Raw genomic sequence first — 19,405 nt, 5'->3', positions numbered from 1 at the left:
CCCCGCCACACATGCCTTTCCTGGTAATGCAAATCTATGTGTGGTTCAGTCCCTCAAGGCCTATGAGGAATGTACTAGGTTGATATGACCTGATGGTTCGGCACATTTGTTGATTGCTTTGCAGAAGCCCTATAAACCTGTGTCTGTGGCTACCATAGCCAGATGGTTAAAGTCAGTTATGCAAGAGGCTGGTATTGATACCCAACTGTTTGGGGCACACTCTGTTCATGGTGCTATGGCATCAAAAACCTTAATGTTGGGCTCTGCCATTCAAGATATTATGAGATCCACTGATTGGTCTTCTGAATCCACATTTTGAACAATGTTAATATTAACCGGTAGGTGATATAGTTTCAGTTGGGTTTGATAAGCGTTAAAATTAGCGTAATCAGAAGCCTTCGGTCCTGTAATAGAATAAAAAATTAGCTAGCATTCATGCCAAGAATTTTCAATTCTATTTAGGACATGGAGGCGAGGATTATCCCACCCGGTTATATTACAATGTTGTAATGTTTGCCCACCTCTATGTACTTTATATTCTGTTTAAGCAGAAGTTACAGGTTTTCCTGTGTTTCGTTCCTTTCAGGTTCTGAAAAGAAGATGGAATAGAAGTATTTTTGGTTATGAAGACGTATGCTTCCAGTTTGGTTCTCGTTCTTGCACATTGGAGGATGGTTGTTTGTACTTTAGTTAATGTTATTGGACTAAAATGTTTTAGCAAAGAAAGAGGCTCACCAACAGGATATTGTGGCTCTTATATGGTCATGTAGGACATGATGTATAACTAAGCATCGTGGTAAATGTAGTTTTATTTGCATACAAAACGTTTTTCATTGGCTGCTGTGAGTAGCAAATAAACGAAAGAGAAGCATAAACCTTGCCTCCGTGTCCTTAATAGAATTGAAAATTGTTGCGCGAATGCTAGCTAACTTTTTATTCGCTAAAGCCCAAGTGCCCAGATTCAACAAACAGGGCGCCAGAGCGAGGCTCATAACCTTATGCCCAATCCGAAGCTCAATTAGGATGGGAGCCTGTCCTTTTCCATTACTGTGGCTTCTGATGGGGCATAAGGGCGCATGATTGACAGGCCCCAATTTACTATTATCCGACATGCAGCTTTGCCTTCCACTTTTGCAGTCAGATATGTATTGCTTCTATAAAAGGATGGGCTGTAACAGCCCACGCCTGACCACATGCGCAATAAAACCCCGGGAGACCTCTTCAGGTGCGGGGTAATATTACAGCTTTTACATGTAAGCAAATGATCATCGAGATCGTTTCATTCATGTAAAAGCTGTAATATCGTTGCAATTAGATGCAGAGTGAGACATGACGATTTGGGGGGTCGCCACCCTTTTTCTCCTCTGAAGGAGCCACCACTGGAACACAAACAGACAAAATTCAAAAAGCAGTTTGCATAAGGAGGGAGAAGGGTTGATCTGGGATTTTATTGATTTTGACAAACAAAGTAATGTTAGTGATTTGATTACAGGACCATCGGAAATTTCAGAAAGTGAAAATGTAAGTGCTTCTAAAGATACTTTTAGATGATGCATTGGACGAACAACAAAATGTTGAACATCAAGCCAACGTTGCTTTACCTAATGTTAATTATTCTGCACATTTAAACTTAAATGATGTGTCAAATAGTTCTAATATTCAACTTAGAAAAAGATGTATTGATAACAGAGATATTGTTTCTCAGAATTCTTCAGAATGTATTTCTACCTCTTCTGGAAGGGTTTCAAAAATTCCAGATAAATGTAAAGATGTTTTGCTTTAGCTTTTCATGAAAAAAGGAAATGTTGTATATTTAATTTATAACTCTATGGTTGTTACCAGTTTACCACTGTGCACTACAGTTGCCCACTTGTTGATACCTCTGTTATGTCATTATAAGAATGTTGATTGTGTATATATATGATGTCATAGAACGTCGTCGGCATTCTTGCCTCCTTATTAGACTTGTAAGTCACGTTGTTATTCTGTCTGCTCGCAAGCCTTATTTATGAATACATCCTTAATGTAAAAACTCACTTCGTGACTTTCTTCTGTCACAACAGCGAGATGCACATACAACGCATAAGTATACAACAGTCTGCCTTGCGAAGTTTATGTTTCCATTTTCAATTTATGTGGCCATATGCAGGTTCCACACACCGTAAACGGATAATGGTGGCGTCCGTTCAATAACAGCCTTGCGTTTTAATTAAAAAAAAAGTCGTACAGGGCAGGTGATACATAGAAACACAAACTTTGTTCACCTTCACGCTCGACCACGCCCTCTGTTGCCATGGGGTCGACCGGACACAGACCAGCCAATCAGCGTGTTCCTTGTTTGGATGCGGGCATTCTGCTGCTATGGTAACGCGCAGCAACTGTGTTTGCTTGTGTGGACGGCGGGACTAGAGGCGCGTGGATGAAGGGAAGCTGCACCTGTCCTAATAAGACTCGGGAAGCGCGAGCCGCACGTTACAGGAAAAGCAACCGCCGCCGGGACTGTGTACACCACGTGAGTACCCTATAACCACCTGTTATATTATAGGATACAATTCATATATCTGAACTGGAAAACTCTCCTGCTTTCTCTCCATGCGGCTCAGTGCACCTTGCTTAAATGTGCGCCTGTCTCTTCACATTGGTAGTGAATGAACGTCTGCTTCCATGCCATGGGTAGCTTTGTTCATTTGCTCTAGAAAGCGAGCCATTGTCCTTAAGGTGGCAGCCGCTACAAGTTTGCGCATGAAGTAGCGAGTCCCCTCCCACTGTAAAAGATAAGGGCTGTTTTACGTTCGGAAGGGACTCGCCGCACGCCCCGGAGAAGGTGCACAACAACTCGTCCTATAGCCACGTGCTGCGTGAGGCGCCCCCGTTCTAAGTTTTCATTGTCAGAGCGTTTCACATACAGATCAGAGCCACTCCAAGTGGTCCTCCTGCTCTTGAGAACACCCCTTTATATTATTGTAATGCACACGAGGGAACACCCACCGCTGGCAAATGACCCGAGGTCGTTGTATGATATTTTCGATCAGTCCTGGCTTTTCGCATTTGGGACTTGGATTTTCGCATTTAAAATACCAACGTTTTCACCTGTAACTTCTTCTAAAAATTGCATATTTTTGAATGATATATACTGTTACGTCCACTGGACCCTTATGGTGATATATAGGACTTGTACTTTCACCAAGAACACGAGGTACCCAGAGCCAATAACTGAGCGGCGCCTTGCAATGGGTTTCCATTCAATACTGGGTATATAGCAATTCATTTAGTAAAATATAAAGAGTGAAAAATAGGTATCAAGGACACCTATGATCTGAAATTTTAATAAAATATATATTTTAGAAGCAGCATTTATTTGCACATCTCCGAAATTGTGGGGACCCATACTAGCATGCGTATTAGAGGACATTTTTCAAAGTGACTTATTTTTTGCACCTTGACTTACATTTGGAAGGCAGAAATGCAGTGAAAGTCAATAGGAAATAACACTTGTTCTACAATTCTGTTTTCATCTAAGTCTCCCGATAAAAATGGTACCTCACTTGTGTGGGAAGACTTAGTGCCTGCTACAGGAAACTGCCCTAAAAGCAACATGGACATATCACATTATTTTAGTGAAAACAAACCCTTTTTTCCGCAATGTGCCTAGCTGTAAAGTTTGGAACCTAGCTCCGCCGGCACATGGGGAATCCTAGCAAACGTGTACATTTACAAAAACTAGACATCCTAGGGATACCAGGATTAGGTGACTTGTGTGGCTTTCATCAGGTTCTGTTACCCAAAATCCCTTGCAAACCTCAAATTTTGTCAAAAAACAACATTTCCTCCCATTTCTGTGATGAAAAGATCTCGATGCTGAAAGGAGCCACAAACGTCCACCCACCCAGCATTCTCCCCAAGTCTCACGATAAAAATGGCACCTCACTTGTGTGGGAATGCCTAGTCTCGTAACAGGAAACAGATCAAAATGCATTATGGGCACATCCAATTTTTCCAGTGAAAAAGGACCCTTTTTTGCAATGTGTCTTGCTGTGGATTGTGGACCCTATCTCAGCTGGCACCCAGGGAAATCTAGTAAACCTGTGCAGTTTTGAAAACTAGACACCCAGGGAAATCCAGGATGTGGTGACTTGTGTGGCTCTCACCAGGTTTTTTTAGCCCGAATACCTTGCAAACCTAAAACTTTAGGCCTAGTGCCCACGACAGGAAACTGCACACCACATTTTTCCAGTAAAAATGGGCCCTTTTTTCGCAATGTGTCTAGCTGTGTATTTTGGACCCAAGCTCAGTTGGCACCTAGGTAAACCTAGCAAACATGTAGAGTTTTGAAAACTAGACATCCAGGGGAATCCAACATGTGGTGCGCCTTGTGTGGCTTTCACCAGGTTCTGTTACCCAGAACCCCTTGCAAACCTCAAACTTTGTAAAAAGAAAAAAACACATTTTCCTCCCATTTCTGTGATGGAAAGTTCTGGAATTTGTAGGGAGCCACAAACTTTCACCCATCCAGCATTCCCTTTATATATTTTGTTTTATACGTTTTTTTGGCGATTCTGCATTGGACACCCACACGACTGACATATCATATTTATCGGGAGACCAAGAGAAACGCTATGTAGGAGGACATTTGTGCCAGCACAGTGATCCCTCACAGAAATTTGAGAAACATGTGATTATTGTTTTTTTCCTGCTAAATTTGAGGTTTGTAGTGGATTCTGGTCGGAAAGTGCTGGGGAATACATGCAAGCGACACATCGCTAGACTCCCTTGGTGTCTAATTTTCAGAAATGTGTAGGTTTGGTAGGTTTCCCTAGAGCCCAGGACCAAAAACGCAAGTGCCCCCATGCAATACCAGGTCTTTTTGTTATAGATAATTTTGATGTCTCCGCAATACATTTTGGGCCCTTCCCTGCAGTGGGTACTTGTCCCAGCCACACAACTGAGGTACTATTTTTATCGGGAGACCTGGGGGAAGGCTGGGTGGTAGGAAATTTGTGACGACCCAGTGATCCCATAACGTCCCCACACAGAAAAGTGAGGAAAATGTGATTTATTATTTTTCTAGCTAAATTTGAGGTTTGCAGGGGATTCTGGGTAGGAAAATATTGGGGGGTCAACACAAGCCACACCTCCTTCTCCAGGTGACTTGTTTTCAGAAAAACCTGGGTTTTGGGAGGTTTCCTTAGATGACCGCCGAGCTCGGGACCAAAAACACTGGAGACACCCTTGAAAAAAAATGTTGTTTTGTGATAGACAGGTGGGCTCTTTTGTTTATGGTCCCAGGCTTGCAGACATCCTTTGGAACCTAAAAAATCCAGACATTTCTGAAAACTAGACACCTGTGGGAGTCCAGGGAGGTGTGGCTTATGTTGATTCCCCCCCCCCCCCCCCCCTCAACATTTTCCATCACAGAATCCCCAGCAAACCTCCACTTTAGCTAAAAAGTCACATTTCCTCCAATATCTGTGTGGGAACGTTGTAAGATCACAGCACAACATACATTTCCTTCCACTCAGAGACCCCCCTCAATCTCTCGATTAACAAGCATTAGAAATGCAATAGGTCTCGCAGCATTAGAGTTAGTGCTTTTAGAATTGTTAATGGTTTTTTTTGTAAATCTTTAGCATGAGGTTGAGGGTGAGTGAGGGTGAGGGGTTGAGGGTGAGTGAGGGTGAGGGTGAGGCTGAGGGGTTGAGGGTGAGTGAGGGTGAGGGGTTGAGGGTGAGTGAGGGTGAGGGGTTGAGGGTGAGTGAGGGTGAGGGGTTGAGGGTGAGTGAGGGGTTGAGGGTGAGTGAGGGTGAGTGAGGGGTTGAGGGTGAGTGAGGGTGAGTGAGGGTGAGTGAGGGTGAGTGAGGGTGAGTGAGGGTGAGTGAGGGTGAGTGAGGGTGAGTGAGGGAGGGAGGGTGAGTGAGGGAGGGTGAGTGAGGGAGGGAGGGTGAGTGAGGGTGGGTGAGGGAGGGTGAGTGAGGGTGAGTGAGGGTGAGTGAGGGTGGGTGAGGGTGAGTGAGGGTGAGTGAGGGTGAGTGAGGGTGAGTGAGGGTGAGTGAGGGTGAGTGAGGGTGAGTGAGGGTGAGTGAGGGTGAGGGAGGGTGAGTGAGGGTGAGTGAGGGTGGGTGAGGGTGGGTGAGGGTGAGGGGTTGAGGGTGAGTGAGGGTGAGTGAGAGTGAGTTAGGGTGAGGGGTTGAGGGTGGGTGAGGGTGGGTGAGGGTGAGGGGTTGAGGGTGAGTGAGGGTGAGGGTGAGGGGTTGAGGGTGAGGGGTTGAGGGTGAGGGGTTGAGGGTGAGGGGTTGAGGGTGAGGGGTTGAGGGTGAGGGGTTGAGGGTGAGTGAGGGTGAGTGAGGGTGAGTGAGGGTGAGTGAGGGTGAGGGTGAGTGAGGGTGAGTGAGGGTGAGTGAGGGTGAGTGAGGGTGAGTGAGGGTGAGTGAGGGTGAGTGAGGGTGAGTGAGGGTGAGTGAGGGTGAGTGAGGGTGAGTGAGGGGTTGAGGGTGAAGGGTTGAGGGTGAAGGGTTGAGGGTAAGTGAGGGTGAGTGAGTGAGGGTGAGGGGTTGAGGGTGAGTGAGGGTGAGGGGTTGAGGGTGAGGGGTTGAGGGTGAGTGAGGGTGAGGGGTTGAGGGTGAGGGGTTGAGGGTGAGTGAGGGTGAGGGGTTGAGGGTGAGGGGTTGAGGGTGAGTGAGGGTGAGGGGTTGAGGGTGAGGGGTTGAGGGTGAGGGGTTGAGGGTGAGGGGTTGAGGGTGAGTGAGGGTGAGGGTGGGTGAGGGTGAGGGTGGGTGAGGGTGGGGGGTTGAGGGTGAGTGAGGGTGAGTGTGGGTGAGTGAGGGTGAGTGAGGGTGAGTGAGGGTGAGTGAGGGTTCATTCAGCGGTGTAGACAATGTAGTGGCAGCAGGACATGACGTCCCTCTCCAGACTCTCGCATCAAGGCGCTCTATCAGAGTACAGACTTTCCTATCTTGAAGGGAAAAGTAAACTCGCACCAGAGTATTCCAATATAAAAATCCATAGCTTTAAAATCGGAGACCCTTCAAAGTATACGCACCTTATAGCTTGGCGGCGCGACAAATAATTTGTTTGTGCAGAAAGAAAAAGGTGTGTTATTGATAAAGATGTGGTTCCTCATTTAAAACCGCCGGGCTACCTTGGCAAATAATTCACACTCATCCCCCACAGCCCAGGTAAACCGACCCTGCTCATATTGAGCCCGCAATTCCACCCTGTTCATGAATGAGTAAAAATAAGGTGTAAGTAATGAAACGCTTACCCTGCTGCAGCCTGCCAAAGTGTCAACTCCGACAAAAGCCCTAGCATTCCTCCCTGCCCTGTTGCCAGGCCAACTCACAGTGAGGCAGGAAAGCGAGAGACTGGCTCTAATAACCCCCTTTGGAGGAGAGAGAGAGAAGGAGCTGGGAGGCGACAGCAGGGCGGAGCTCCTCTCGGCTTCTGTTAATGAAACTCCAGGAAATGAGTCAGTGCCTACTAACACATCCCTTCTATACAACTGGGCATCAAGTTACCGACCACCCACTCAAAACAGGAGTGCTCTGGGACAACGGCTGCAACTGCCTGGAAGAGTAAAAGGCGGAGAACGTGGTTGCGCCGAGTGCCAGGGCCCAGAGGAAGGGGCAGGTCGGAGCAGACGACTCGAGAGCACCAGAGAAAAGGCATAATGGCAGCCTCCATGGGAGGCGGGCACACTAGATTCAGCATGACCAACTGTCTAGTGGCCCCACGCCATCTGCTGCGCCGTCAGCCTGTCCCGATTCCAAGACGATCGCAAACTGCATTTTGGGGCTTGCAGTTTCGCTTTTACACTTGCAAGCCTGGACTCAACATCCCATCATGCAAAGTGCTGGAGGTTAAAAACGTCAAGCATGCCTTTAGGCGTCTAGGACATGAGAGCAACTACAGAACACAATCAGAGGTCCCGTCCAACGACAGTATTCAAGGCGACCGTTTTTGTTGAGTGTGCTTTGAAACAGACTTTAATCGCTTGCGCGTCCTTTCTATAAAAGCTTCATTTCAGAGTATAATGAAAACATGCACTTTGTGCTGCGCAGCGTCCTTAGCACTAGAAACTGCATACAGTACTTGATAGACAACTATTGGCAAACGTATCTACTCAAATATGGCGACTGTCTATGCCTACGTGAAAAGCCTAACCGTTTTAATGGGGCCGATTCAAAACCACCTAAAAGTAAAAGAAAGTCTCGGAAGATGTGTAATGCGGTTCTCTATTGTGGCTAGACCGGAATAACATTTTATGATGTAATCCGAGATACATAATCTTGTCAACAAAAAAACGATACTCCCGAAAATAAATAAAAAGTAGCCTATACACACAACACTAATTAAGAAAGGAATTGAATTAGCCAAGCCGTGTTTTGATGTTTTCTCAATCTTTCAATTACGTTTAGAATAGCTTCTCAAGATGGCTGGCCGTCTATGTTCGACATCGGTAATCGTGCCCTTAAAGGTAATCTAACTGCAGCCAATGCGTAGAGTCACTGCATGTTCTGGAGGAAAAGGGATACCAGCTGATCGCAATATGTGGTGCCAGGGAGCGCTTGTTCCCCGTACCTTGGCAGCCCAGCCCGCTTTCAGCTGGAAACACGCCCACGTCCCGCAGAGGAGTGAGCCTGGGACAGGGGAAATATAACGCTGTACAGAACGAAGCTAGACTCCTGCTGTGAAAATATGCACGACACCGTAGAAAGAAGTAGTCGCAAACGTGATTCTGATGATCCATTAGAAAAGGCTTGTAGTAGGAGCAATGAGGGGGAGGAGAAATGCGCTGGGGTCAGGCGGGGGAGGGTGGGTTTGGAATGACGAGCTCGCGAGGCGGTGTTGGCGGGGAGGGGGCGGAGCGGGGGAGAGGGTGTGTGTGAAACGAGACGGAGGGGAGAGAGGGGAGGGGGAGGAGAAATGCGGCAGGCAGGCAGGGGAGGAGAGGAGGGGGGAGGAGAAATGCGACACGGCGGGAAGGGGAGGGGGCGGAACGGGGGCGGAGAGGGGAGAGAGAGAGTAGGCAAGGGTAAACAAACACGGACGTGCACGCGCCCGTGACTTTTAAGGTCAATGCGCATGCGCATAAGCTTAATGCGCATGCGCATTGACCTTAAAAGTCACGGGCACTGCAAGGAATCGCCACGATTCCTTGCAGTGCAGATAAAGTGTGGATAACTCGCTATAGTCTCGCCTTGCTCGATGCGCATGCGCATCGACAGGCGAGACCTAAAAATGATACCTTACTTGTGTGGATGGGCCAAGTGCCTGTGACATGGAAGGGCCAATAATGTGTAGCAATTGAGGGGGGGCCCAAAGCAGGTCCAAAAGGGCAATTTGTTTATACGTCCACTCACACCACCATCTACGTGCACCACCAGACAAGCGACATCCACACGCACTGCCGGCCAAGTGGCATCCAGGCGCACAGCCGGCCAAGTGGCATACAGGCGCACGGCCGGCCAAGTGGCATCCAGGCGCACGGCCGGCCAAGCGGCATCCAGGCGCACGGCCGGCCAAGCGGCATCCAGGCGCACGGCCGGCCAAGCGGCATCCAGGCGCACGGCCGGCCAAGCGGCATCCAGGCGCACGGCCGGCCAAGCGGCATCCAGGCGCACGACCGGCCATGCGGCATCCAGCCCCACGACCGGCCATGCGGCATCCAGCCCCACGACCGGCCATGCGGCATCCAGCCCCACGGCCGGCCATGCGGCATCCAGCCCCACGGCCGGCCATGCGGCATCCAGCCCCACGCCGGCCAAGCGGCATCCAGGAGCACGGCCGGCCAAGCGGCATCCAGGCGCACGGCCGGCCAAGCGGCATCCAGGCGCACGGCCGGCCAAGCGGCATCCAGGCGCAAGGCCGGCCAAGCGGCATCCAGGCGCAAGGCCGGCCAAGCGGCATCCAGGCGCAAGGCCGGCCAAGCGGCATCCAGGCGCAAGGCCGGCCAAGCGGCATCCAGGCGCACGGCCGGCCAAGCGGCATCCAGGCGCACGGCCGGCCAAGCGGCATCCAGGCGCACGGCCGGCCAAGCGGCATCCAGGCGCACGGCCGGCCAAGCGGCATCCAGGCGCACGGCCGGCCAAGCGGCATCCAGGCGCACGGTCGGCCAAGCGGCATCCAGGCGCACGGTCGGCCAAGCGGCATCCAGGCATCCAGGCACACAGCTGGCCAAGCGGCATCCCGGCCTGCCAAACACCATCGAGACACACGGTGGGGCCAGTGCCAGTTTATGCACACGGTCATCAAGCGGGAGCCTACACACACCATTGGCCAAGCTCAAGTCCACACACAAAATGTGAGCCAGAAGTCATTGCACGCAGGCTGCCAGCCAAACCAGTTCACACACAAACTTTCCTTGGTTTCTAGTGTTTTTTTGCCAAAAATGTGCCTAAAAGAAAGAGGAGCGACCCGTGCCTATGGGGCTTCTCCCTGACATGCCCATAAACATATCCCTGGTGCCTAATGGGCTTTCTGCCCCTCCCCCCTCCTGGGGAGGCAGATAAGGTGCCATTGCCCGATCTGCCTCTGGGTGGGGCAGATCGGGCAATGGCACCCATAATCCCTGGTGCATAGTGGTCTTTCTGTTCCTCCGGGAGGGGGGGGGAGTCAGTTCAGGGGATTTTGCCCCCATCTGATTACAGCTATTTTTTTATTTTTTTTATTTTATTGGCGGGGGGGGGGGGCATTAGCATGCCTATTATGGGCAGCCCCACCACTACGTATAAAAAAATAATCCTTGGTGCTTAGTGGGCTTTCTGCCCCCGAGGGGGCGCAAGTAAGGGGCTATTGCCACCATCTGTCTCCTGCGGGACAGAAAGACTGTCAATTATTTGGGGGATTGGTGGCATTGGCATACCCATTCTAGGCAGCCCTCATCCCTCTGTATAAAACTATACTTTATCCCTGGTGCCTAGTGGGCTTTCAGTTCCTCCAGGGGGGGTGGATTACGGGTTGTTGCCCCCATCTGCCTCCTGGGGAGGTAAAAAGTCTGGCAATGTTTTTTGGGAGGTCGGGGCATTGGCATGCCCCTTTTGGGCAGCTTCCACCCCTACGTGTAAAAAAACAAAACCGTAATCTCTGGTACCTAGTGGGCATTCTGCCCCCGGGTGGAAAGATCGGGGGCTACTGCCCCCATCTGCCTCCAGAAGGGGCAGAAAGACCATAGAATTTTGGGGTTAGGGTGGGGGGCCCCTCACCCATATATACATTAAAAAATCCCTGGTGCCTAATGTGCTTTCTGCCCCCAGGGTGGCAGATTGGGGGCTATTATCCCCATCTGCCTACCAGGACAGCAGAAAGATTGTTTGGAATTAGATTTAGGTTGGGGCATCCCTCAGCCTTCTTTTATATTAAAGAAAAATAAATCACTTCTAGTGGGCTTTCTGCCCCCCCGGGGTGGGGCAGAACGAGGGTAAAATCCCCATCTGTCCCCCAAGGAGGGCAAAAGGACTATCCAGTTTATCTGGGGGAGTGTGGAGGCATAGACATGCCCATTTTGGGCACCCCGTCCCGACATTTACATACAAAAAAAATCCCTTGTATAAAGTTTGCTTTTGCCCCCTCCTTTAGTGGATGCAGAAAGACTGAATATGTCTCAAAAAGTTAGGGGGCTGCTCGTAAAACACCCTTGCCCTAGGGGCTGCTTGCCCCTCCTTGCTGCTTAGTGGGTTGATCCCTGTTAGGGGATCTCCCTAATTTCTGTTTCTGTTTCACTGAAATGACGTCAGTGCGGCATGTGCGCTGATCTTCATTTTAGTGAAAAAAAAGTGAACAGCCTCTGGAGCTGGCGAAGCTCTTCCCCAGCTCCCGGGCTGTTTAGGGGAAAAGGAAATCCCTCTGTTGCCTGCACCAGAGGAGTTTCAAGTGCCATGTGTGCGGATGGCCTGGAGCCGTCCGACACACAAAAGCACTGTGGCGTCGGATGGCGCACAGCCTTCTGACGAAGCGAAGGGTCTGGCCGTGTTTGCGAGCCCTTCTTTTTGCGTAATCAGTGTGTGGCTGCACAGGAGCATAAAGGATGGCCTTCGGTGCAGGGAAGGCTCAAACTTTCGGGGACATCCACTTAGCCCAAAACCTATGAATATCTGTGAGATTTTGGACACTCGGGGGACCCTCCTAACATTCTGCAGGGGGGAATGGAGGCATCGTTTTACACCACTGTAGGTGGCTGCTCCATTTTCTTTGGAAAACAGTGTGGACAGTCTAGTTAAACTTTGTGGTTGACACCCTATCTGTAATCAGCTTTTTGTGTAAACATTTTAAGAGAAGTGGTTCTGGTGAATTGAATAATTATGTAACACATATCTAGAACTTGATGGAAAGCGGAGAACACTAGGCCCATGCAGTATAACCGTCCTCAGTGGCCTTACCTACTCTTGACTTGCAAACATCACTTGCTCTTCAGCTTAACAGTGATACCACTTTTCTGCCCAGACCTTTCTTATTTAGTTTATGAGTTTGTTCAGACACTTGTATACATTTTTTAAAATAATTTTTAATAAAAATATGACTACAAAATAAACGATAGTAGCAAATACTCTGTTGGTGTTCGTCTAACTCAACCGTGTCAGACTTAATTCCATTTGGGCATGTGGTACTCCTAAGATTATACCTAACAGCATCGCAACCATAAATTTACGTGCAGTTGGAAGCTATAAATCTGCCTGGAGTACCCTCAGAATAGTAGTTCTGGTAGTACATGTTAATGATAACTAAAATTCCATTAAGTTCACTCTATGGGCCCCCTGTTTGCTAAATATCCTGGGACATCACCAGCTAGAATTCCTTTCACCCTCCATATCAATCAATATTACCTTGCCATAATTAATAAACCATGCACCCATGCCCCCCAAAACTGGGGATATCTCATGAAGCCACTATCCCAGGGCACAAGTCCTAAAAAAAGAAGTGGGGGGACTCTCCAAGGTAGGCGTGGTCACAGGAAGTGACATCACGGCAGGAAGTGACATCACGACAGGAAGTGACATCACATGACATCACGTGACATCACTCTGTTTTGATAATTAACACACAAATAAAATTCATTGTCATTTAAAAAGGTCTGCCTACTTGGGGCGGATTTGCTGAGGCAGACCACTCAGTGTCTGCCATGCCCGGCAGGAAAAAATAACACTGCCCACCATTTGTAGGGGAAAATCTCCCTGTGGGTAGGAGACATTTTTATTTTTCCGAAACAAACCCTTACTATGGTAAGATGGCTAGTGTACAAGACTGAAAGCCTTAAACAAAATGTGCTGTGGTCCCGGATGGCAGTGTAGCCTTAATTGAGCGAAGGTGACATGAACACATTTTCAAAATGCTACAGGAAAGTTTGACTGCAAGATTTTTTATACATTACAGGTTCCCAGAGAGGCTGCTTCCCACACTCGACAATGACTATTACACACAGTAGGGCTCCATATTCACGTTATTCTATCGATGAGTGTTATATGTTATCTCCCCACCTATTGTAAACTAGCGACTCTGTATTAAATAGTTTTGTCCCAGCTGCCTCTCTCTAGCTGTGGCTAGATTTATTTATTTTATTTATAAAGTTTTATATAGCGCAAACTTGATTCCGAAGGATATCAGAGCGATTTACAATTTGCAGCAAAGGTAACAAATCAGAACATAAATCTAACATTGGGAATCTTGGCTGAAGACAATGGAGCTGCCGGGCATTAACTTGGGTCAACAAGATACATCTTTCGCCAGGCAAAACCTAAAAAAAGTTCTCGTTTTTAGTAGGACTGTTCTCTCCGTCCCGAAATGCTTTTTTCAAAGAAAGAAGTAGGGGAACGGGCTGAAATTATTTTTAGAAGTAGGGGCACGCCGTGCCCTTCCGTCCCCACCCACTTCTACCGCTGCCTACCAGTCCTGGCTGTTTAGTGAACAGCAGGTTGCAATGTGGGACTTGTAGTTTAGATGGTTTGGTTTTTTGGTTAGTATTAACTCAGAGATCCACAATGCAAAGTGCTGTTACCAGGGCATTAAGTGGGATGAAAAAGGTGGAGGGTCTTTACAAGGCGTTTGGCCAATAGAAGAGGCGTGGCCTATGTAAACTAAAATCCTCTGAATCGCACAGCATGGTCTCTGTTTGGTGCCCGAGTGCCTCTCTGTCAAGGCCACCGGAATTATGCGATTATTTGGTGAGTTGAAGGTGGCTGGGATTTCAGACCATTTTAAGTGCTGCCTTCAAAAAAATCACTTTCCTGTTCTATGTTATGTTATGAATAAGCCCTCAGTGGCCTCAGACAAAGCAGCCCTGTGGAAAAACTCACCCGCTTGGATGCTTCTAAACAGCTATAAAGAGGGCCACTGGAAATATGCGGAAGGAGAGGGCAAAATTAGGCGGCAGGGAGGGCAACATTATGTGACAAGAATCGGCAAATTATGCAGTGTAACGCGGCATATTTTCTGATAGTATTTTTTCATTATTTTGTCATTTTTACACTTGTTTACACTGTATGGGCATAGGCTGCACCTCATTAGTACCCAGTTTAACACCCAAACATAGCAATAGGCAACAGAAAGACGACCAGCCCAGCTTTGCAAAGGGCCTTTCACCGCGCAGCAACACGTGTCCCTTCATTTTAGTAACTTTTGAACTGTGTTAGCTAGATTTTTTTTCTTGTTAAAATCTACAGATTATGCAGCAGTTGCTGAATTATGTGGCAAATGCGGCAGATCCATACATATGCAAAAAACATCGTGGCCGCACAACCGCATAATTCCAGTGGACCTCCCTTGAGACGGGTTACTCTCTGTGTAGGAATCAGAGGTTCGTGGGCTCTGCTTTCGACCCCACCCTGCCCCTGCACAGCTAGGGTGACCAACTGGCATGGGTGCAAATTCAGGACGGTAAGTGTAAAAATTCAGGACAAAGGGTCAAAATTCAGGACAAAAATTCAGGACACAAGGTCAAAATTCAGGACAAAACTTCAGGAAAAAAGGTACGTTTTACAGACACATCAGAGGAAGTTGCACAATAGTATAAAAGTGAGTAAATAGACAACCATTTAAGTACAAGTCAAAATAAGTTTAGATTAGATCGTGCACTTTATGGTTTTTCGGTATGCGTGCAGCTTTGAGCAACTGTGCCGTTTTTTGGTTGTACTTCATATGATAGTAATCTATTTATATGGTTACTACACTGGGTTGTCCAGTCCGATATTTTGTTTACAACTCATGGTCCTCAGCAGGCATGTTTGGTGAGAGAAGTGGTCAGGAAGATCTGCCTGGATAGTCTCTGTTACTAGCATCTCATATCTAAGTGCCATTGTAAGATGTAATGCGGCACGCATAGGCCAACTAAAGGGAGGATTGCTGTGATGAACCCGCTATAGGGAACGCATTATGGGTGTTTCAGCAAGTTGAAATTAAAATATGGAATTTGACTTTGCTTATGTAGGCTTCCAGAGAGTTGCATTAGCTGACGAAGTCACAAAGGTGCTTTTCCCTGCAGTTTTTTTAAAGAAGGGACTGTTGATACACTATTACTTCGTTTATTTTTGACGCTTTGCCTTTTGCTACAAGCACAATATACATCTCAAGCACAGCTCATGGCACTATGAGGCTTTCCCTAAAACAAAACATGCAAACATTTACAATTATTAGTGTAACATTCAAGTAGCAGTTGGGTGTCACTCAAAATGTGACATGTATGATGTATAGATCCCACACATAAGCACAGAGCAAATACTGAATAGTAACATATAAGCAAGGGAGTAGCCAGAAAATTAAAATACCTCCCACTTTGAACTAAAGCTCCTATGGCACCAAGAAAGCAAATAAGTCATCACAGCCCTCCCCAGAAGAGCTCTCTTGTCCAAGGATCTAGCCATTCATCCTTCCATCTAACTCCTGATATCCACCATTTCAAATTTATATTCTGTCATCTATTAATTCTTTCATCCATAATTCAGTCTTTCACCATTCATTCTGTCCTTCCATCTGTGTGCCCATCCATATCCAAACATTTGCAAACTTATCCATCATCTATCCTTCCATCCATTATTTCACTCATCCATCCCTCCATCCACCCTTTCACTCATCCATCCACCATCCACCCTTTCACCCAATCTATCCTTTCACTCATCCATCCACTTTTCCACCCATCCATCCACTCATCCATCCAGCCATTTACCCTTTCATCCAAGCCAACCTTTCACTCATCCTTCCACTCTTCCATCCATCCACTCACTCATCCATCCATCCACCCATTTGCCCTTTCAGCCATCCTTTCACTTACTTATCCATCAACCAGTCACTCATCCATATACCCATTCAACTTTACACTCATCCATCCATCCATCCTTTCTCCCAGTTCTCCACCCCCTTTCACTCATGTATGCATTCTTTCACACATACATCTTTACATTCTTCCTTTCACTCATCCAGACACCCATTCCCCCCATCCATTCTGCCAATCATTCATCCATGCTTTAACTCATCCGTCCATATATCCTACCTTTCTCGCTCCATTATGGTTTCACTCACTATGTATAAATTCATGTTTATGATAAACTTTTGAGAAAGCATGAGTTGGGCCAAACCTAAAACTAACGCATCATTTAACGCGCAAGAGACAGCCAAGTCCAACAAAGGTGTTTACCAACTACAGCGTCCCGCAGAAGCACCAACTTCACCCCCAAAGCTTCCAATTGCCTTTAAGACAATACACTTCAAGAAAGTTAGGGAGCATCCGTCATTAGGGTTTATTAACTACGAGCCATTGATAGATTAATTATTAAGCATCTGTGTATTGAAACTGGTGAGCACGGGGTTAACTGTTTACAGATCGAAAGTGTGGAACAGTTTGGAGGGGCAGGGAAGTATGAATTAACATCTCCTAAAAAATAACCATGAGACCACAGATCACATCAGGCTTAAGGTGGTTTCCGTTGATTAAAAAGTTATTAAAGCTAAAAACATGAGCGCATAATCTTCAAAGGAAAGAACTGCCGTTTTGGGATCGAGAAAGCGTGTTGGAGGCAAATCTGGACGTGGGTGACCTGGTGAATCTGCAGCAGGCACCAATTGTGCGGGAGCAGGGTTTGTCAAATTATTTGATCAGCGCTGCTCCTGCCGCCCTGGCAAGCATGGGTCAACTGGTGTGAAACACTGGGCATTTAACAGATTGCTCCAGGGCAGTCTTCACAGCATGTGCCTAATGACCGTAATCACGACACTCACAGGAAGAAGACCAAGGCAGACCAATGGGGGCAAAAGGACAGCTAAAGAGAGCAGGGTGTAACAGCTTAGTTAAACTGGCCCATTGTCATTCTGTATGGGGCAATCAGCCGCAGACAGAATGACAATGGGCGGGGTGGACTGCTCTTATCCTCGAGGAAGAGTTCGAGGCGCCCCATCAGGGGGCAGAGGCTTCTCACATTCTGCGTTATAACTTTTCAAGTTTCCAGCGCACTGGACTCGGTTTTCTCCCGGCCTTACTTTTAAACATAGGCGCAATGCTTTGTGCATTCCAGTCTTTGCAGATCGCACGTAGCATCTTTGGCTAGAAACGGATTTAATGCTTTCGTGTGCCCCTGTCTCAGCATACCAAGCCGGTGGCTGACGCGGTTTTGATTTAGCAGGGTGGACGGCGTCCACCCTGAAAAACCCTCGGAAATAAGTGGGGGGATGCCGTCCACCCGCGTGGTACCCCGACTCGTGCCCTGATCTAACGTCATAAAAATGTAACTATATATTGGCAGCTTTCAAATCGACCAGGGCACAAGTCCTAAAAAAAAGAAGTGGGGGGACCGACCTTTTTAATCAGAATGCAATTGGCATCACGGCGCATGACACCACAGCGTGTAACATCACAGCACGTGGCATCATAAGAAGCGACATCAGATCTTAAGCCCTCACATATACGTTTAACATGTCTATCAGGAGTACATTGGAGCATATTTCGAATATATAGGGAAACACTTCTGATTTAGGACATAAGAATCACACTTTTGTAAGCTACACATAAAACAATGTTGCCTTTTGTCTGCTTAAACTTCCTCTACCCATAGTGCTTTAAAAGAAAAAATAGTGGTACTCAAATTATTTCAACGCCTCCTCAGGGGCAGTAAGCACTATATACATTTACATTTATTTTGTGTAAATACAGTGAAAGACCAGCAGATCTGACATTCTTACGGTGAATACATATCTTGTAAACAGGGACTGAGCAAAGTGAAAAGCTGCCTCTCTTAAGTATGTGTGAAATGTTAACAAGGTTTGAGCCTTTGTTTCCCCTCCAATTCATTTCCATCAGGTGTGACGCTCCTGGATGCTCCTAGCCAAGAGGCTCGAAAAAAAGGAGGCCTGATGACCCCTCAAATTTTGCCTTAGTTATGGGCCCAGCAGGAGTCTGAAATAAGAAAGCCCCCTCTGCGCCTGCACGTTGTTGCGGATCGAAAGCAGACCACGGTGCAGGCCTGTTGAATGTGTGCCAGTGTTTGGAAATTACACCGGGACGAATCCAGCATACTTTTTCATTGGGGCCCAACTTCTTTGCAGGGTGGACAGCATTCACCCTGTGAAAATAGTGGGTGGATTCCGTCCACCTGCGTGTACCTCTGCCTCGTGCCCTGAAGTAGACTAACAATGATTTTACAGACAGGTCTCTGGATTGATTCGGCACAGCAAAAAGAACGTTTTTAACAATGGTCCAGAAGGCCACTATCAGGATACAATGCTATGTTAGTTGGAAGAATTGAATAAAATTGATTGAATAAAATTTATAACGCGCAAACAATAACCCGAAGGCATCAAGGCGCCTAACAAAACAGATCAAAAGAGAAATCGCTACATCACTGCAGATACGCTTGCACAAAAAGGTGTGTTTTTAAAGCCCTTTTGAATGCCTGAAGAGTAGGTAAGGATCTTATTTCCAGAGGGAGAGCATTCCACCACTTGGGCGCCAGAGTGGAGAAGGCCCTGCCACCCCATTTCACTCTCCTGAAACGGGGGGCAGATAGCAGGAGTCTGCCAGAGGATCGCAGATCCCTAGCGGGAGTGTAGCGGGACAAGATAGAACCTACACCAGTGGGACTGTTTCTGGCCAAAGCCCTGTATGTCATGCATAGGGTCTTAAAGTGAATGCGAGCCTCGACAGGATGCCAATGTAGCAGCTTTCTGGCCGCTGTGGCTGAGGTGCGCCTGGGAAGATCCAAAACAAATCTAGCAGCGGCATTCTGGACTACCTGTAAGCGCTGCAGTAGGCTCTTATTCATGCCCGCATACAGCACATTACAGTAGTCCATCCTGGAGCCAATAAGGGCAACAGCAAGCTGTTTCCTTGCCTGTAAGGATAAGTAAAGCCTAATCCTCCTCAAGACATGGATAATGCCCCAGCAGGTGGAGATGGTTCTGCTGACCTGCTTACCCATGTCAAGGGCAGGGTCAA

At 47.5% G+C, this 19,405-nt stretch overlaps 1 protein-coding gene across 1 annotated transcript in view; it reads left to right on the top strand.

Annotated features, from left to right (window-relative positions):
* The first annotated feature begins 2,369 nt into the window (after positions 1–2,369).
* Positions 2,370–19,405, top strand: part of HYDIN (HYDIN axonemal central pair apparatus protein) — a 2,950,008-nt gene continuing 2,932,972 nt past the window's right edge. Inside the window, exon 1 of the mRNA XM_086945295.1 lies at positions 2,370–2,512. The gene's annotated coding sequence lies outside the window, so the exon portion shown is untranslated. The remainder of the gene's footprint in view (positions 2,513–19,405) is intronic.

This window comes from Lissotriton vulgaris, chromosome 12 (assembly GCF_964263255.1).
Source record: "Lissotriton vulgaris chromosome 12, aLisVul1.2, whole genome shotgun sequence".
NCBI lineage: Eukaryota > Metazoa > Chordata > Amphibia > Caudata > Salamandridae > Lissotriton > Lissotriton vulgaris.
This window is presented reverse-complemented; position numbering and strand designations above follow the sequence as displayed.